Source organism: Tyto alba, unplaced genomic scaffold, assembly GCF_018691265.1.
Source record: "Tyto alba isolate M040663 unplaced genomic scaffold, T.alba_DEE_v4.0 Super-Scaffold_45, whole genome shotgun sequence".
In the NCBI taxonomy this organism is placed as follows: Eukaryota; Metazoa; Chordata; class Aves; order Strigiformes; family Tytonidae; genus Tyto; species Tyto alba.
In genome coordinates, this window is record NW_024881321.1 from 2,321,838 (window position 1) to 2,343,410 (window position 21,573).

Genomic DNA, 21,573 nt, shown 5'->3' on the forward strand with positions numbered 1-21,573 from the left:
TATGCTAATTCCAGTCAGTTTGATGTACTTCCTTCTAACAAGAATATGCCATTGTTAGAATTGTATTATTTATCGTGATGAGTAAGACCTTATTCCATAACTACTCTACTGTAAAATGAATACAAGTATTAAGTAAGGGACTATTTCAGGATCTGTACTGTATTATTGTTGTGGTTTAGGCAATTATGTAGTTAATAGAAAGGCCAAATCTTCAGTAAGCAGTGGTGACTTAACTTTATGCATGCCAACGTATACCATTTGAGGATATACCCCGGAAAATCCTAACAGGTTTTACAGAGTTTTTAATATTCTTTTTCTCTGGATAATTTTCATCCAGTTCATTTTTACAGAATTAGTCGCAGTTGATCCGTTCTGACAAAAAACTTACTGCTGCTACCGTACAACAGAAAAACTCATCGTCAGTGCAACTCTTTTAGAGATTCCAAACTTCCTCTGCTTCCTAATCCTTGTCTGTAATGTCATCCTCATGCTCAGTAAATGAATCTGGCAAAGAAGGTGCTTTTTTAATTCAAAATGAAGTTTCAAAATTATGCAAATTCCTGCTCTTAACTACACTAGTTAAAAACTTTCAGACACCATAAATTACATTCTCAGCCACACCTCCAAGCACGTTCTATTATTACTCTTATTGCAAATTACTCTAAGTATCAGAAGAGGCTTCAGAATCATATTTTACACATCTAAACCAAAAAGTTCTGAACTTCACTGTTTATGTTTTATCATGTACTTGGGATTCCTTTTACTGCAACCCAAAGAATTCAGATTATCTAAAGAACATTTAGTACGGATAATAAAATATGTAGGTATCCACCCCTCAGAAAACATTAACTTTTATTTAATATTTCCACTCTGACAAAGCACGGTTTGCAAAAATTCTCCTGATTTTATGGATGTACATCTTTTAGTTGTTTTCTTTTTCTAAACTTCAATGGCTTATGTTACTATCAATACAAAGCACTCTTTCCATTAGCATTTCTGTATCTGCAAATGAAATCTGAAAACTTCTGCCATACCATTTAGGAATGCAGCATGTTTGCTTTCATTCAGATGCTCTTTTTAAGTTAGCATTCCTATATTGAACAAGTACCATAAGTCTGTATTTTTGCAGGAATGTTTATCTCTGTCCATAATTATTATTCCATTGATGTATGAGGCACGGTACTTTGATCCTATGAAAGCACATGTGCCATAAAAAAATTAAAATGCCATCACTGAATTGTTAAGTTTCTTATCTGGTTTACAGGAAGACCTAAAATAGCAGATTCATCCAGTGTTTAGAAGTAAATATATTCTTGAATATATATGATCGTGCTTAGGGCAATATTGTAGGCAAATAGATGCGCTCACGAGAGAAAAATGGATCAGTACTGAACCAAAAGAGTTAGGAGAGTCCAGTGCAGAAAGGAACAGGAAACTTAGGTTAACAAAAAGAACAAAAAAAAAAAGGAGAAGAGGGAGGACTCAGGAGAAGGAGAGATCTTTAACAGGTATAAATCAAGAAAATCTTACCATAGGGAGGAAGAAAATAATTTCATGTTTTAATAAGTCAGACTTTACCAGTACGCAACTTCTTATATCTATCCCACTTTTTGCAAGTGAGCTGTGTAGGACTCAATTTTTAAAATAAAGACTAATGCTGTATTTTGTTAAATTTAAATGTCTTTAATATGGATTTTATTTTCTTCACATTTGATTTTACATTTCTACAAACATCTTCAAATTACAAGTACATTAGGAAACCAGCACATTTTATGAAGACAGAAGAACAATTCTTCTTGACTATTCAAAACCATAAAAAATTCATGAGTGCCATATTCTTCTTTTTTCTGTCTTCACTAAAGTACTATGTCTTACAGAAAATACTGGTATCAGCATCAAAGGCAAGGGTCAGCAGTCTTCCACATAAGAAGTTAGGACAGTAGTCTCAACATGGAAGGTAGGAGAGGTAGCAAGTGAAAAGCTTCAGAAGAGATGGTAGCTAAAAAGAGTCAGGAAAAAGAAAAAAAAAAGAAAGGAAAAAAACAGGGAAAGATAACAAGATTGAAAAGGACAGGAAAAAAAACAAATTACACAGGAAATAGCAGCAGTAACAATTGTGCTTATTTATTTTAGAAACAGTACAAGAAGAACACTGACAGAAAAGGTGAGGAATAAGGCAGCCATTCTTAAAAAGAAAGACGTCTACAGAAAAGACCTAGTATGGCATGAAATGGCCAGTTATTCCCCTCTTAAGGTGACGGGCCGCTCACTTAACTTTTAGTTTGAGCTAGTCAGCTCAAAGCAGGACTCCCGTGAAGTCAGCAGACTGAAACGGGCACCTCCAGAGGGCGATTCATCCCATCCTAAGGTTTGAATCTTAGATTCTGCATCACATGTTTGAAATGTAATTCATTTTCTGAAGTTCACTAGGTATTTCTGAACCTAGCAACGAATCTTTAAGATGAATGCCTACGGATAACAACATTTGGATTAAAATAATATGAGAAACAGCATCTTTTCAAACTTCCTTTACTCTGAACAAAGAAAATTTACTAATGACTTTCATCTGCACAGACCATGTAATATGTTTGAGCTGCATGGTGTTTTTCTATTACTGAGCATTACTTGTGTTCACTATACTGAGAAAAAAAAAATTAAGTCTGACCCAGATAAAAGACAATTTGCTTTTCTATTAGGACTAATTACGTACTACTGAGGCTTTAAGTTTATCTGCTCTAAGTAAAAATCAAAGCTTGACATCACTGGAATTCTATATTCCCAATATTAAGACCCGATTTAGGAAATATCACATTTAACTGATACTTAAAATAGCATGGCTGATATTTCAGCCATTTGTTACTAAATACAGTAAATACTGCTGCGAAAAGATGCTGAAATCCTCTGTCACAGTCCTGTACACTTACATTATAATGGTTATTTTAAATGAACTATAATTAAATACAAGCGTCATGGGCGAAGGGCTGGTTTGAAAGTTGGTATCTAGCCCAGTCTCTGTGCGGGAAGCTTCAGCGTGGAGCAGGTCTGTGGGGACAACCTCTTCACACCACCTTGCGAGCCCAGCCGCAAAGCCAAGACTTCGCTCTTACAGAACTGCATTACCAAAGCATAAATAACCAGAGGAGAGGATGGGACAGGGAGCTTTCCTCCTGGGCACTGATCTGGGGGCTAGAATATACACCAGAGAGACAGTTCACAGTCTGCACTTTCTTGTCAGCACAGAGGGACATAATATTGAGACGGTGCAATTCATACCTCATCGGAGACCTATGCATGCAGTGGCCTTCCATTAATGACTGTTTCAGAATGCAGTCATCCTGACACTGCCTACTGCATGAGAACAACACAGAGTTGTCAGTTACAATGCCATTAAAAAGACAGCTTTAAAATCTAAATACTGTTCCATTTGAAATGTGACTTTGCACTGGAGAATTTATACGATCTGAACAACTCTAGAGTCATGTAATATAAAACAGCGTAACACTAATGAAAAACAACAGTAAGGGCTAATTATAAAATACAGCACAAAGTCTCTTATTTAGAACTTCTGAAAGTTGTAACTGCATTTAATTTCATTTTCCTTTTAGAATTAACATAAAGAGTACAGCTATGTCAGTTTTTCAGGATTGGTATCTTCACGGGGCGACTCGAAAAACTGCTGCCCAGTGAGACAGGCACTGCACAGGAAAGGGAACCCAATCACACAGCGATTTATAGCGTGGTTGTTATGCAGACCTATCCCTCTCTATCAGCAGAAATTAATACACTACCTTCCAAAAAGTAGATGTTACCACTCCAAAATTATTTGTGAATTGGCACCGTAAGGCCTCCCGGTGCTCCACCCGTCTTCACTCTTTCTGTCCCCGGTTGGAACTGGGCAGTTTTAGAGGGGATGCTGCACATCAGCCTGGGGTTCAGTTACACTAAAGCCTTGCTCAGGTGGACAGTTCAAGTGTTTTATGCGTACCACCAAGTGAATATAAGAGAATGGGAGGTCCCTATCTCAGTACTTAAAAATAAACAAGTTTCTAGTATGGTAATTTATAAAGAGCAGTTATAGTCACTATATAAATATTAGTTAATTGTTCGGTTTAAAAAGTACATCATTTCTCTAAACATTTACTCTGCAACAATACCATATATACTCATGGGAATCATGCAGTAACTAAGTGCATAAATGAACAAAGTACTGAATTAATTTTTTTTGTTTTCTGCCAGTTTCCTAATTCATTTTATTTTATTACAGCTTATGGATGAAATCCACACACCGATGTCTAACCTGTAGTGAAAGCCAGTGTAAGTAATCCAATGTTCTATAGCTATATTTGGTTATGAATTGATTGACTCTGCTTAGTCCTGTTGAATAATGGTTAATTAGCAGTTTCAATTTTCAATTTCGGCATTATTACAATTAGGCTTTGTACAAATTTTGCCACTCTTAAGTGTTATTGCCCACCCACCCGTGCCTTGCCCCAAATGCTAGTGACTAGAATTAACAACCGAAATATATCTAAACAACTGGCTTTGATTTTTTTGTTGTCTAATAGTGTCTTTTTTTAAGAGCTGACTTAGGAAGACAGAACACTGGGACAGTCATCGTTTTCTAGTAGAATAATGCACTTTGTGATTCAGGTTGGCTCTGAAAGTCAATTTAAAGCCTTCCTTAGAAGCAACTGTGCTAAAGCAAAAGTGCACAGAGAAGAAAGTACAGCTCAGCACAGCAGCTAGTCAGAAAGCTGAAGTCTCAATCCGTTTTCCATGCAAGCATAAAGCGTAACAGGTCTGAGCACTGAATACAAAATATTAGTGCAAATACTTACCAGACTCCTCCCTTTTCACCCTATTATTTCTCCTATTCTTGTTACATTGTTTTTCATCTTTCCCTTCCTTCTGTAAAGGAAAATAATTTCCTCCTCTCCATTTCAGTTTCTTCCTTTCACATTTGCTTTTTCCTACTCACCTGCACAATTTCTGAAATTTCAAAATGTAAAAGGGCTATGGATCCAATCCTGGGTTCAAATTCCAAATCCTGGAAGCTTTTAGCATGGCTGAAGATCAATGACTTAAAATTTCAGTGTTTGTGTTCTCTCATTTCCAACAAAGATAGAAAATCACCAGCAATGAGAACCTATTTAGATAACTGTAATCTTAGAATAAGAACAGCATTCTGTGAAGAGCTCTGCTCATACAGCAAACATAACAGTGATTTTTACTGATTTGGAACTATATTATTATCTCTGATACCTTATTTTTATGCTCAGCTGTTAGGAGAGGAGCACATCCACTTCTCTCCTTTAGTAGCCATTTTAAATGATGCACTGAATGCCTCAACAAATGAAAAGATTCATGTCTTTAAATAATTTATAACCAGCTTCCAATATTTAGAAGAATATAAAAATAGCTAGAGTTAAGGCTAGCATACGGTACACAAATGTAAGTATTTTTTCTCCTATAGCAATTCATCAACACTGATTACCCGTATCCATGACATACATTTTTAGATGCCAACTCTTCTAAACATGAAATCCATGTTTACATGATTTTTTTCAAGCAACTTAATAGCCATTATATCAAATGTTGTTTCACACATAGTATCAACATTTGATGTTTCGCTGGCATGGTAACAGAAAGTCAGCTCAGTATAAGTTACTTTGTAGAGGATAGTGCCAAAACTTCAAGGTGTCCCCTCTCAGTAAGCAGGAACTCCTGCAGTCTTTAAAGATAAAATGACATATGACAAGCAGTAAGAGTAGAGCCAGTTTTTAGGGACCAACATTGACTAACTAAAAGAGAGATCTCTACACCCACTATAAAAATCTGCCCAAGAAAGAAACACCAAAACAGTTTTCCATTAAAATGTACCCTCAAAAAAAAAAAAAAGCTTTATTTTCTAATTGTTACAGTGATCTTGCTACCTAACATATTTGTATTGTCAGGTGCTGAAAGGCTTATTAATTAATTACTGAATTTGAAACTTTTACAGAAAACATGCTTCTGGCTAGCTAAGTTTAGTCACAGATGTAAGTATGCAATCATATATTAAGAAGGAAAACTGTTAAATAAAAGCTTGATACTTATGAAAAGATCTGTACCAAAAAAACCCCTGCATTTAAAAAAACACCCCTCACATTTAGGGGGATGCCCTAAGACGTTGGCTCTTGATCTTTCTGCAGACCTTTCAGCCTTCATGAACAACTTTTAAGGGATCTACAAAACAATAATTAAGAAAAGCAACCGTCCTGTCAGTAACCTTCAACTTATGTCCAGTAGGTGCAATCACCCACTGGATTAATTAATTTATTTATTTTTCGGATCACCAGAAAATGCAAATAAAAGGGCTTTAGAAATCCAAGATTTTTTCTGCTGTTTAGTAAGACAAACATTATCTAGAAAATCATAATTCATCATGTGGAAAAAAAAAAAAAATCATCACAGTCTAATAAGTACTACATGAAGAGGGGAAAAAGAACAGAAGAATTCATCTGTGATCAGCAGGTTTCAAGTGATGTGACACGTCTCACTTGGAGAAAATCCAACCTGTATGTTGGAGAGGAGAGGCATTATTATTACTTTGCACCCAGCACTTTGCATAGCATCGCATTTGAGTGCCTTTTTACTCAGCACGGGTGAGGCCACACCTTGAATACTGTGTTCAGTTTTGGGCCCTTCACTACAAGACAGACATGGAGGTGCTGGAGCGTGTCCAAAGGGCGGCAAGGAAGCTGGTGGGAGGTCTAGAGAAAAAGCCCTGTGTGAAGTGGCTAAGGAAGCTGGGGCTGTTTAGCCTGGAGAAAAGGAGCGACCTTATAACTACCTGAAAGGAGGGTGTAGTGAGGTGGGTGTTGGTCTCTCTTCCCAAGTGACGGGATGAGAAGAAATGGCCTCAGGTTGCACCGGGGGAGGTTTAGGCTGGGTATCAGCAAACATTTCTTGATGAAAAGGGTTGTCAAGCACTGGAACAGGCTGCCCAGGGAAGCGGCTGAGTCACCGTCTCTGGAGGTGTTTAAAAGACGTGTGGACATGGCACTTAGGAGGACATGGTTTGGTGATGGACTTGGCAGTGTTGGGTTTACAGTTTGGACTCTATGATCTTAAGGGTCTTTTCCAACTTAAATTACTCCCTGATTCTATGATTCACCTGTCTGCACCTGCAGTGCAGAACCCCACGGGCAGGAGACAGGAGGAGGTACAGTGGGACAGAAGAGAAGCTTTTGACTGGAGGGAGCTGTGGGACTATTTGTACCGCTGCATGTAACTGTCCCTGGAGTAAGCAGGAAAGTAGTTTTCCACTTAAAATGGCCACGTGCAGAAACTGGAGAAGAGGCTGGGGTTCCAGAAGATACAGGGAAGGGCGTAGCTAGGGCGAGTGTGGAGTGAGACAGATTGAGATAGAGCTATAGCCATGTTCTGAGGTAAAGTGACTCCCAACGGACGCCAGTGTATTTATTCAACTGTGACCTCTCTGACTCTCACAGAAACCCTGTTCTGATCCCTACTGTAAATTCGTCGGTCGCACCCCCTCACCCCCAGTCCTAGCCACACACCCTACCACTGCTTCTGTAGCCATGTGCCTTGCCTAGACTCCTGAATCCCTCTCTCCCGTCACTCACAGATGATACCAGGGAATAACCTTTTTCCACACCACAGCAGAAGTCACTCTCTCCTCCCTTACACATCCCTTTCTGATACAGGGCAAAGACTCCCCTCGATCTTCTATTCAGCTGGTAGCTTAAGCCTGAGCAAACACAACTTCAGAATCATGCAAGTTAGCAACAGGTGTTTAGCAAGATAACAGAAACACGTGCACAAAGCCCTTAGTTTTCCATGTATGTATCAAAACACATGAGCAAGAAATATGGAATAAAACAAAGGTTACAGAGAACATGCTTGCCTGCCAACTTTCTTTAGTTCCTTTTAAAACACCACTGTCAACAGTGTTTGTTTCCAATATTTTGTTTAAATTTCATAAAGTACACTACAGTAATTTTAGATTAGTCAACTGATTCCTTCAGGATAAACATATTTATACCATTTCATTAAATCTTATAATTTGGCATTTCTCAAATTCAACACCACTGTAATTCCTAACATAAAGACACACGCTATGTTGGGAAAGAAAACATCTCTACAAATTACTTATGGATGTGCTTAGATGGTAACTCATGACAGTGGGAAATAACCCTTGTCACGGGCAACTAAAAGCACTGATAATACAAATACTTTATGATTCTGGAAAGTTTTCATTAGGAAAAAAAAAAAAAAGTAGTAAGAGACCTGATACAATGACAAATAAGAATTTTACAACGTAAAATTACCATTCAGGTAGCTGACATAAATTAAAAGAAGTTGGTCAAATAGAATTTGAATTGTTTTTAAAGCAATAAACAGACATTGTAATAAGACATGCTAATACTTGTAAGGAATGTTTACGTCTGTTAATAATGACAGAATAGTAAATTTTAAAATGTGTTTTTTCCGGCAATGAGAAACCAGGTATTAATTCAAAGACAGATACATGTTTTAATCTAGTGGAGCTGACAAGTTTAATCTCTGTCTGATGAGGACCCAAGACTTGAAAAATTATACTCACTTCTCAGAAAACAAAATCTACTAGTCTTGAGTATATGCGAAAAAATAGGGGTAGGAGAGACTTTTAGTGATACTCAAGGACAACACAATGATTAAGGACCCCACGATCCTGTTACTGGGAAAGGCATGGTGGGGACAGAAGGGTTAATGCTACCACACTGCTCTTCCTGGCTCCCTTCTGGGAACCTCTTGATGTTGCTTCAGGTGGAGAGGCAGGCAAACTACCTAAAGCTGAGAAAGTGGGGAGTGCTTTCTACCTTCAAACCTTTTCTACCTCAAACACTCCAGCACAGTGGTTCCCGTATTTTTGGAACAACAGATCGTTATCAGCCCTTAACATTTTTCGAAAACCACCCATCTGATCACACTTTTAATTGGAAACACTATTTAAAACACTATTAACTATGGTTTAGCCAAACAGCTGTTCAACTTACCATAGCCTTGTAGCCCACCAGGGGTTTGTGGACCACAGCTTGGAAACCACTCCAGCTGTTTCAAAGGTACAGTGATGTCTTCCACTCCATCCCTCCCTCCAGGCCTTCTGGTTGCTGTCTGAAACATTTCTGCTTCTTTATCTGATTTCCCCTGGGATTAATTTTAGGGCCTGCTACGGCTTTTAGCCTTCTGAAGTATCAGCAAACTGGCATTCTCCGTCGCCCACAGGTTTGTAAACAACAGAAGTAAAACTGATCTGCCCATCCATAATACTGCTACTGCCAGATAAAGGAACAAACTGAAACAGAGGATAAAACGTATCTGCAGATTTAGGAAAATGGGACCAGTTTATATTTGATTCATGTTTGAAAATTTATCATCAATCAATGAGAACTACAAACTTTTATTTACAGAAAAGCTAGAATCCTGAACAGGTTGGATTTTGGCCACAGCTGGTTCAGAACAAGTGACATTTTCAAGACCAGTAAACAGTTAGGTTTTGTGCACTTGAAAAGATGTATCCACAAAACTACAGCAGATAAAACTGGTGCTAAGCTGCCTTTTGCCATCTTAAAGATCACCCAAATTAAACTGAACAGTGACCAAAGGGCCCTTATTCTTCTACTATGAGAAACAGGGAGTTAAAATCCTGATTAAAGGCTTCCATGTATTCGCTGCTTTAGAGACCTTTCTCACATTACCTACTCCTCAGTCAACATTCTTCCAAATTGAGGAATCTTGATCCATTTACTGTCCCCGCAGAAGAGCTGTGCCATACCTCTTACTCATCCTCTTCTATATCGTACACAGTTTTCATCAATGCTCAAAACTGACCAGCATACCAGTGCCACTCCTCTGTTTCAAATACCCCTTTGGTACTTTTAGCTACCCTCAATTCCATTCGGAATGATTTTAGGAAATTAGCAGCAGCTGCTAAAATTCCATGCAAACGCCAATAAGGTGGCTTGAGAGCCCCAGCTTCTCACAGGAATAAGATACTACTTATCAGCTTGACAGTGATATTCCACCCCTGTGACAGACAGGAACTCCAGGATCAAACCCCATACTTTAAGCCCATCAGGATGTGAAACCCTGCGAAATAGGAAGAATCTTCTCTTCACCTTGCAGCCCCTGCTGTGGTCAGAAAGGGTTAGAAAGAACAGTCACCAGTCCCCGCCTTCCTGAGCAGCAGGACTGGTCACAGCCTGCTGAGCTGGCCGCTTAGGGGGCGATGGCTGCTGCATCCAACAGCCACTGCCTCTCTCCGCTGAGAGATGTGACTGAACAGCAGCATCAACAGCATCTGGCCTCTGTGACAGCTAGGACGCCGGGATCACCACAGGTCCTGCTGTGAGATCCTTCCACAACTCCTCAGGGTCAGCATTAGGTCTGACTCCAACCGAGTGTTTTCCCTTTTCTCATCAGCAATCTTTATCGCTGCACTTTTTCAGACCGTTTAGGAACAGGTGGGCCAGCAAAGGTGCCAGTACAAATCTTTGTGAGGTGGCTTTGTTAAAACGGCCCATTAGTCGCTATGCTCTTCCTTATCTTGTAACCCTCTACTAATCCACGAAGAATTTTAAGTAACTCAATACTTCATTTTGTTAACAGTCTTTGGTTATCGAGTTTTTTAAAAAACTTAAGGGTCACCCATTCCTGTGTATCTGTTGACGCCTCCAAATAACTAGCAAAGCTCTAAGACAAAACTACCTTGTACAAAAGCCAAGACGATGGTTGCCTATTACACCTATCCATGTCGCTATGAATTCTATTCTTCATCACATTCACTGGCATTTTGTCTGTCATGCTAGTCAGGCTTATTAGTCTATTAGCCCACGATCACCCCTAGAGCCCTTTTTTTTAAAACTAGTGTCACATTTGTTACTTTCCATTCCTCTGTTATCAAGGCTAAGTGATAGATTATACAACAGAGTTCGTGGCTCACCGTTTAATTTCTGAATTTCTCTAGGACTACTGAATGAACAACATTCTATCTGGCAATCTGTTAATGTTTATTCAACAATTCATTAAAAAAAAAAGGTATTGATATTTCAAATCTGAAATATTCCCTATAAAGAACAACTTTTATGCAGGGATGTCTCTAATCTCCCTGTAATAAATTGTGCCAATCCAAAGAGTTCATTTGTTTCTTTCTGTGACAGCTTTGTCTTTAAATATTTTATCAGCAATTGTCTATTGAACTCACCTCCCTACTAGCAAAATTTACACTTGAAAAAAAATGGGTTTTGGCTTTTAGGATTTTAGCCTGTTGCATTTCAAAATCTTTTTGTTCTGCCTTATAATAGGTCTACATTTAACTTGCCAGAACTGTGCTCTTTTCTGCTTTGCTTGCTTGGATTTCACTCTTTGAAAAACCTCTATTTATTTCTAGTAACTTCCTTTACTGTTCAGTTGTGTTGGACAATTCTTATTCAATTGGGTTAGAACCAGAAAGCAAAGTCCACATGTCTCTCTTAATATTTATTTAAACTGTATCTTCATTTGCATGCAATTCTTTTTTAAACAATACTGGACTTTTTATTTTCATCTTCTTCTCTCCTACAAAGATGAGAAACTTGAGTATGATACAAGATATTGATACTGAATAGCTCTTCTGTAGCACACTTCTTGTGTCCTAATCTAGACTAAATCAAGGGCTGTCCCCCATCTTTTGGATGCTCTAGATGGTTTGCTCAAAAAGTAGTTCTTGATGATACTTAAAAATACAGTCTGTGCATGATGGCCTAATGTTAAGTTTATACAGCCTATATATAGATAACCAAGAACTCTTGTTATGATCAAGCTTTTGGGTTGTATAGCCTCTCCAGTCCCCCACAATATTTCACAGTCACTGTCTCCATCCCATCAACTAGTCCAGAGCTCTTACTGGACTTCTCCTGTTCAGATACAGAACCATTTGTAATTACGTTTTGTGGTTTATTCTGATAAAATTTATTTATTTGACTATATTTTCTTTGGTATACATAGTGCCATTTGTCTGCATAGTCCAATCTACCATCTCTGTATCAGCTAGACACTAAACATTCTATCACCTCTGTATAATCTATACACTGACATTTCAGTGTCCCTTTGGAAGAAAAAAAAGCGATACATGCAGACCCGCTTCCAGAAAGAGGGTGACATACCTGGGGAATTCCTGATGGAATTCATGCTTGCCACTCTTCTGAAGAATCATTACCTTCAAGGCACAATGGAAAGAGAACACTACGAGATAGCAATGTACCAAGATACCAAATCAAAACAAGTGTAGGTTCCGTCACAACAGAGATAAGATGGCATTTGAAAAGAGACAGACTGACAGTATGGCTGGAACAACTGCTTGTGGTTATTCAAGATTTCTGTACCGAGAGGCTGTGTCAGGAAGGGAATGAACTAAGGAGCACAAGGACGCTACGGAAGTATAAAAAGTCCTTTAACCTTTTGCACACACTGCAGAACCTTGTAATATTTGCACTTACACCCTTCTGTGAGAAGGGAGAGTCTGTTCTTACTGCTGTGGAGAAGAGAGGGAAGCTTTCAGGACACAAAGCCAGTAGCTATTGACTTGGGTCTGACAGTGGCTAGCATTTTATCTGTTGGCTGCCACCCACTTCCTTCCCTTTTGCGTGGCCTCTAGTTGGAGCGCCTTCTTTCTGCATTAAATATGATGTGGCATTAGGCACAGCAGAATCCAACAGCCACAATGCAGTACGTAGCAGGTATTCATTATTATTTATTTGTATTACCAGAAGTCTTGGGAGGCCTCACCCTGGACCACTATTCATTATGCTGGGCCATGAATAAACACACAACAAAAAGTAGATGTCCTTGAATTCCATACAAAGAGACAACAGAGAAATTATGTCAAAGTACAACTGCAATGACACAGTACTACTGTGATAAGCACTGGCATTAATATGCCTGCAATGTAACTGTTGTCTACTTGGACTGTTTTAAGCTTCACAGTACATAGAACTTTGAAGAAGATATTTAAAGGAAGATAGTGAACAGTTCTGTTTATGAAGAAGTCAACCAATACATGAGAGGCAGCTGAGGAGAAAATATCCGGTGTGATCTGAAAATTTAACAACCGAATAATGGAAGCTGGCATCACGTTGATCAAAAGCAGAGTCAACCTCTTGATACTGAAGGAGGGGTATCAGGTAGAAGTAGTCTTGGTGGGCCTTGAAAATAAAGACAGATAGCTTATCTTTATTGCTTTAAACTGAAGGAGGAAATTGAAAATACCGAAGGAGTAAGTTTGGAAACTGGTATTTACAGCAGACTGCCACTTTTGACTAGATACCGAGCATGGCAAGACTGTATTTGTCAAGGCAAAAGAACAAGATGTTCTAATAAAGACATGATCCGTGGAAAACCTGGATGAAAAATATAATTGTCTGACAGAGAAAAAAGATCATCCTTAAAGGATTGGAAAAAGATTCCCAAAACTCAGATTTCACCTGGATTTGATGACTTAAAACAAACGACAGCATGATGGTGTCATTCACAGAGGATGCAGAGAGGTTTTTGTGGGGCCCTCAACCTAAGTATGAAAAAAACTACTAACAAAAGACCAAGAGTTGTAACTGGAAATAATGAACTGAGGGCACTACTGAAGAAAATTTTCGTGCATTAGATCCTCTTAGGAGTGGAAAAGAAGATAGGAGGAAGTATACGTAACACATAAAACATTGGTTTTCCTATAAATACTGTGAAATGAGAAATTCTTTAATGACACATTTATTACTAAGTTATTACAACTATCTACGCTACCACATTTGGACTTCCAAGGGTTGAAGAAAAACAATGTTCATGACGTTATGACACGATGGGTGCCTCATTTGACAGAAACAAAAACATGCTCATCCAGCTTGAAGACGGGACAGTCACGATACAATCCAAGCACAAACAGCAGCAGAGAAAAAGATCTCACAAGTTAAACTTACAACAAGTAACATGCTGAATGGCCAGGCACATTCCTCTGCTCTTCCTTCTTAGTACACAGAACCAGGGCTGTCACCTCGGTTTGCCACTAAAGGAAACTTACTCTCTGTTGCTGTAGTTTGGTATTCCAGCTCCTGAAGTACTCCCAAGCCCACACAATGTGTAGGTGCGTAGCAAATGCCCACTCCCTACATTCCACAACATCAACTCCTTCTCTTGATATCTGCTTTCTTGCTGTTCTCCTAGTTTCAGTCATTTATGGTGTCAGGCATGGGTTCAACCAAAGAAACAATTGGATCAGGTGCTCGACAATGGCAGTTAGCAGCAGTGAGCAGTGGAGAGCTGGTTATAGCAGGAGACAATTCAGAGTTCCTTTTCTTCCCAATAATATTTGTAGTAGCACTACCAGAGGCAGAACAGAGCTGTGCCCTGATACTATCTCCCTCAAAGTGCTGGGAAGTTGCCATCACAGGAAGGAGCAGCAGTCACACCTAGGTTATCTGCCTCTCGGTGTTAATGACTGAAAAAATTGGATACATATGAAATATCCAGAGGATTCCCTATATCCCACTCACTAGCATGTCACTTCCCTTCCTTTTCTCCTCTGAAACTAGATCTATTCGGAGGCACTTCTTCTGATCTGGCTCACGGCAGGGCAGGCATGGCTAGAGGGCTGTGTTTGGGGTTGTTTTTTGCAATCACCTAATCTCCCTCTCATTTTCTTTTTTTTTTACCCAACTCAGTGCAAGTGAGAATAAATATGGACAATAGGATTAAAAGGTAGAAACAGTAAACCATTAGGTCTAAACATCTGAAAAGCAGCGTATGCTGATCGAGATTTTTTAATGCAAAAGGGCCGATTGAGATTTTTTATGAAAAATGAAACCATCAATGCTCTCAAATCTTGATTTCATTTAATGTTGAAAAAAAATCTCAACTTCATTTTATATTTCAAACTCTCAAAAGAACCACTATTAAGTTTCTTAAACTAGAACTTGGAAAATTCCCGTCTTGTAATGAACATAATGAAATTACGTTTTGAGTTCTGTTGAAGATGATACATTTCAAAATCATTAAGTTCTGTGTTTGAATGAGAAATTGTGCCATCTGCTTAGCACTAATTGTAGTTTAGCATACATAAGCCATTGTCCTCTGTTCTTAGTTGGAACTGTTATTTTGAATCCCCAATTTATACAGGTAATTCGCGAATAGTCACTGAGTCTTCTTCAAAGCCCACATACTCCCCTCCAACAGAAAAAAAGAATTTGACAAAAACAGCTACCGGAAGTTTTAAACTTAAATCTATCATATATTTAGTTCAATGAAAAATACCAGTACCTATGCATTTAATTCTCCTTTCAGGCATCTTTTTGCCATACCTTTTCTGGTTTTGGGGTTTGTTTTGTTGTTTTTGTCTTTTTTTTAAATTGGACTCTCTAATCTGCTTTTGATCTGAGTTTATGATTTCTTCTTTGCTCTTGCTCCTTCTTCAAATTACTTTCATTTTATGCTGCTCTTGTGACAAGCAAAAAAAAAAAATAATCCTACCCTCGTTATTCTTTACTCACCAATTATTATCTGTGTCCTTGCTCCATGAGAAAGAATCTCTAATTGTCCTTACATACAACTCCTGTAGACTTTTACAGCCCCTTAATAATTATTCACAAATTCAGTAACATTTCCAGTTCTTCCATTTTTCAGATACTAAACCCCCATTGAAAACATTCTTGTATTTGAATACCAGAAAGGAAATACAGCATCATAAAAAAGGACATGGAGCTTATAATACCCCTTTTGTTAAACAGGGAAAACACCTACATGTAGTTTTTGCTCATTTGTATATAAAAATAGGAGTCATAGCAATGACTGTACCCATAGCTACAGGAAAATAACTTCCTCCTTAATCCAAGCATAGATATTTATAGTTATTTTGGGTGAATCCACTGACATATGATATGGGTAATTATTATTGATTAAGCACAAAGTACTTAGGTACAATAAAATATGTAGTTCCTGCCCAAGACTGTAACAAATCAGCATGCATGCATGATCAAATCCACTCATAATGCCAGCTCAGTTTCATTTAACCAAGTTACACTGACACAAGTATAAGTGTATATTTATTAGCGTTCCAATGTTCAACTCTGCAAGACAATTATGCTAGTAAATTGGTTTGAAATATCTACACAAATACGGGTGGTATAAATAGTTTCTGTAGATCTATAAATTTCAGAAAGTTTATGGGTGAAAATACAGAGCAAGTCAGAGACACTATTCTGAAAATAAAGAAATCAAACAAATTAAAACTCCCTGCCTAATAGCAGTACATAAGGACTCCAGGTTCACATGGTGAATTACTCAAGAAAAATGAAATCCTTAATGGATATATTGTATATATTTTCTAAAAAGAACTGAAATCAGCTGACTTAAGTCAAACCTCTTGATTCACCTTTTTATCATTATTAGTTTGTCAACATCAGTAAAGACTAACTATTGAAAAATTCAATCATTTCAGTGTACTTACAGCTGAATTTTCTCATCATGTGACCAACTATCCACAAAGCCTCAGTGCCATTAAGAAGTTTTGAGGAATATATTATTTGGTACTGCCAAAAAAACATAATCAAAAGAATGCATGTAAATGATATTAATTTTCTAATTAGAAATGTTTTATGATTATTTCATGTCTAAAGTACATTTGGGGGAAAAGCAGGACTTACATTATCCCAAAAGGCAGGTTCCAGCACAATCAATGATACACTGACAGAATTCACAGTAAGGAGTCACAGTAGGGTCCTGATCTTGCAACTGAACTTTCACAAAAAGAACCCTGCACTATTGCAGAATCTCCTTAATTTCAATAGGGCCCTACCCACACATAATCAGTTACAGAGTCCGCCTATGTGGGAGTAACAACAGCAAGAACAGGACCTGTTCCTCCACACACCTGCAAAAATATTGGGATAAAAAAAAATAAAATAAAATTAGTAACATGCAGCAAAACCTACTGATAGCCTGTTTTATTACAGCATTTAGCACATAATAAAGGAGTTCTATAGATCTCTAAGTTGCCTATTATTTGTAGGAATTTTTAGCTCCTTCTTTTAAGAATGTTGGCTTAAAATTGCTTATGGATTTTACCTGTAGTGGCAGCACACTATGGGAGCTTTTACTTATACGTATTTGAAATATAATTTTTTAATTATTATTTTCTAAACATTAATTATCCTAGTTTCTTTGGTCTATGATGCAGGTCGCTTTTTAGTGCTTAAGCCTTCTTAAAATCTGTCCCACAATTCTGGGGACACAGCATAGGCCTGGGAATTTATTGAGGTCTTCACGACTGTGAAGGCATCTGACCACATATGGCAGCATCCAAGACCAAGGTCTTCAAAAATATGTTACAGAAGCTAGTTTAGTACTAGTCATTTTTAGACTAAAAAGGGTCAGCTTTTTTAAACAAAAAATCGTTATGATAATCAACTATAATTAATTATTTGCTAAGTTTAAGCTCTTAGTGAACGCTATTTAAAACACAGGAAGCACACAACATGATGTTAAACAAGAATATACCACCACTTTGCTGTTCACACAAAACTTAACATTCATGATTTGACCTTAATGTTCTTATTAAAAACACATCTATGTTGATCTTTGAAAGGAAAATATTGTAAGTTACAATGCTTCTATATATTATAAACCATTTTAAAACAGGTTATCCATGGGTGCCATGAAATAATATTTAACTGGTGACAGTATGCAAGAGTACTGGTGATAAAGGTTACGAGAACAACCACTAGATCCTAGAAACCTGCAGAAGACGTTTCTTCATTGCTTTAATAGCATTAGGAAAGCAATGAGGTTTTTCTACAAAAAAGCTGGGACCAGATGAAAGGATTTGAGAATCTAACAGAAGAAGAACCAAAAGTTCCATATAAATAGAATGCAGTCTTTTTTTTTTTTTTTAATGACCAGTTGTTCTCTTACTGGCTTTGATTTCATGAAACAACAGACATGAAAATAAGCAGAAAACGGAGAAGAGTATCAGTTTTTTGTTCCTTGCCGCCAGGTTGATGGTTTTCAACTGGGCAGGATGACAAGGAAAAAAATGTAGAATACACATTTCAGACTTTATGACAAATTTAAAGGTATTTGTCTTATAATATTGAATTGGAAGTGCTTCTTCTCATGTTACTGCTTTTAAATTTTGTTTCATATGCATGACTCTTAGGCTTCTGTTATTCTGAGAAATTCAACTGTTTCTAAAGAACAGTGCTACAGTGTGAAGTTCTGTTTAAAAGGTGTTATAAGGTATCTTGACCTCTGTCTAACATTACGCAGAAAATTTAAAAATATCAGACATCTGCCAAGACAGTGCTGCCTACCTGAGCCTGCAAAGTGAGTGAACCAGTATCTCTGGCAAGTGTAATCCATTCATTTCTCACTGACTGAGAAGAATGGACAGACCAAACCTTTCAGGACAATTGTGGTGCCCATAATCACACAGCTATGGATTCAGCATTTCCCAAGTTGTAATGCAGTGTGGTAACTTGATGCAGCCAGATCCTGATACCATTTTCTGTCTCTCTGTGCCTAGCTCCACATCTTTCTTCACAAAGGAAGTTAATTGGAATACAATGCATGTTTCCTGCACTGCTCCAGAAGTACAGGTTGTAGGATGGGTCAGGGACACATAGCTGCAGTCTAAATTACCATCAGTTTCTGGGGAGAGCTGAAAACACAGTTTTACAATTTTGACAGCCTAAGGAATAGCTCAGAGCTGACATCCAAGCAGTCAAAGAAATGAAATACTGAAGCTGTCTCAACAGTTCCCTTCTTTGACGTGGACAGGAAAAATATGCATCTAATCCAGGTATAGAAGCTACCATAAAATTGAATGATTCACAAATGGTTTGGGAGACTAGAAGGCCCTGGCAAAAACAAGGGCTTTTTTCATGACTAGCAGAAGTAATGAAGTTTAGTTACCTATCAGTGTGCTTGTACGTGCCACCAACACACTTGTGCAGTAATCCCAGGCTGACACTACCCTGGCTGGTTTCCCATTCCCTTCTAAACAGATTTCCCTAAATTTCTGCAGAGAACACCAGCTTCTGGCTTCTAGGAGAACAAGAGGCAGCTCACATTGTGGCTAGGTCTGATCTACACATGCACTGACTGGCAGGCCAACCAAGCCTGCTGACTGGCAAGTCAACAGGTTGAACAGAACAGAAAATTTCTGAATCAGTGCTGCAGCTTTTTCTATACCTGGGGCACTAATTTGAGTCCTTTCTCTACTTCCAGCTGCTAAGTTTCACTCAAATTGTAGGAACTTGACTTTGTGACCTCTATCTCTGTATCAAATACAGCTGAAATTAAGTGGTGGCTTCAGAAGTTATCAGGAGACAACACAATCCTATGTGTCTTGTTTTGTTCAGGAACTGGGCATGAAAACACTGTAGCATAATCACTGTGAAAATAACTAATGAATTTTATGTCGCTTACTGTTTTCGTTCAGGAGTTACACCACCCAGCTATAACAGAACACAGATTTTTACACGGTGATAGCATAAATGAACCCAGAGAATGTAGAGACTGTTTCAATAAAGCTGGCTTTGTTTTGCTACAGTGAACAGGACCCTAAATATATATCACTTCATAAAGGTGAAAATTTAACAGAAATAGATTTTATATATATTGTTTTTAAACTTACCAAGACTGTAGTTGTCTGCCTTTCATGGAGATCCCTGCTTCTCTTCCAATTCCATGCTGTCCCTCCTAAGCCTGAAGAGAGGTTCAGTGATACATAGCTCAGTAAAAGAACAGCGGCATTAAGTCTAATTAATTTAGTTAGCATACCTGGACTTTTCCTTTGTGGGGCTTTTGGTTGGTTTGGGTATTTTTTTTTAGAATAAGCATAGGGATTTTTAAAGAATCACCTTAAAATCCTGATCCTACTGCCTAGATCCAGATCCAGATATCCCAATTTAGGAAATAATTTTTAATAATATGCAAGTCCCAGTTCCCTTTTTTATAAATGTCATCCACAGTGCTCTGCTTACCCCTTCTATTGATCTAGCACTAAATTTTGACTTGTGTGTTTCTCACCAAAAAGGCATAGTAGAAATCAGAGATGTTTATTTGTTATTGGATTCCCGGAACTGATGAAAGAAGGAAAGAAACTGAAAAAGTATAATGACCTCTCCAAAACTCCAATAAAAAGACGAGAGACAAAGGAGAGAAACAAAGAATAGTCATGTGGAAAAGTTAATAGAAAACTGGACATTAGAGGAAAGGTTAGCAGGAAACAATGGGTGTAAGAAGAGTCAGGGAAGTGAAAGTGATTTAACCAAAAAGGGGGATTGAATATTGAACACACATTCAAATCTGAGCCCTGGCTCCTTACCCTGCTAACATGCAGGCTCACACTTTGGCACTAGTCTGGATCCAACCTACGGGTTATCAGATATGCAAAATCAAGTACGAAACACGAGGGACTAACTCTTCTCTCAAAAGCCATACCCATGCAAGTATTGTGACTTAAGTACAAGATTTTTTAATTGTTTGATGAAGCAGAATGTAAATAGTTAAGTGTTTAAAGTTAATTCAAGAACCAGGTCTCAAAAAGAAAACTAAAGAAAAAGTGGCTGAGAAAGAAAAAAGAAACAGATTGTTGAATCTGTATTAAAAATAAATGACCTCTGGGTTATATCTCAATGCACTCTGCCTGAAAACTACTGCTTCTTTCTGGCTCAAGTATTAAATTTTATTTTTAATACACAAAATGGTAAATAACCCTGGCAAAGGTTAAATTAGTTCAGTGGTTGTTAACAGTACTAAAGTAATTCTTAACAGAGGGTGTAGTTCAGTTATTGCTATAAAGGGCTCACCATGTCTCCTGCCTATTTAAACACACTTGCACTTCCAAACCCAATTTGGTAAATAGCTGGGAGAGGGTTAATATCCCATATTCCAATCTCTATGGTAACAACCATAGAGAGAGGAGAAAATGTGGAAATCATAAGCTGCTAGGAGGGTTCTGTCCCTTCTACTCCTCAGTCTACAGTGCAATTACGAAAGGAAAACAGAAATTGAGCCACTTTTTGAAATACCATAAAAGGTCTGGGGCATCTCTCAGCATCCTGTGAACTTCTGATCACTGTGATCTGTCTCTTGAAGTACAGACCATCCTGTACACCATTATTTTAAGCTGTCACCTATCTAAATGACCAGGGAGACAACATCGACACCCAACAACTATACTGTTACACACACAAACCCCCCTGCTACCAATATTCCATCCTTTATCTACAGCTGTAAAAAAGGAAACTCCCTGTTTTTAAGATGTACTCTTAATAGATCCATACATATAAGAATCACTACTTAATGAAGACAGGGTGCCAGAGTAAGACTAAAGACCTGATTAAGGCACTTAGTTAGAGACAGCATTAGTTCCTCTATAGATTTCATAAAATGGCTAAGTAAAATAATATTTTGTTCTTCTCAGGAGAATTATGAGCATTACTAAAATTTTATGAATGTTTTGAAGCTCAGATTTCAAAATTTCCCAGAAATTGGGAAACCAGA

General features: G+C 37.9%; 2 long non-coding RNA genes across 3 annotated transcripts in view; one reads left to right on the forward strand and one right to left on the reverse strand.

The window, feature by feature from the left end:
- Positions 1 to 5,898, forward strand: part of LOC122154722 — a 29,766-nt gene extending 23,868 nt beyond the window's left edge. The window contains exon 2 of the long non-coding RNA XR_006166769.1: positions 4,265 to 5,898. This is a non-coding gene — a long non-coding RNA (uncharacterized LOC122154722). The remainder of the gene's footprint in view (positions 1 to 4,264) is intronic.
- The window catches only part of LOC104365073, an 87,383-nt gene that overhangs the window by 60,473 nt on the left and 5,337 nt on the right, over positions 1 to 21,573 (reverse strand). For both annotated transcript variants that reach the window (XR_004409091.2, XR_004409090.2), the window contains exons 3-5: positions 19,700 to 19,770; positions 16,710 to 16,936; positions 16,514 to 16,595 (exon numbers count right to left, since the gene is read on the reverse strand). This is a non-coding gene — a long non-coding RNA (uncharacterized LOC104365073). The remainder of the gene's footprint in view (positions 1 to 16,513; positions 16,596 to 16,709; positions 16,937 to 19,699; positions 19,771 to 21,573) is intronic.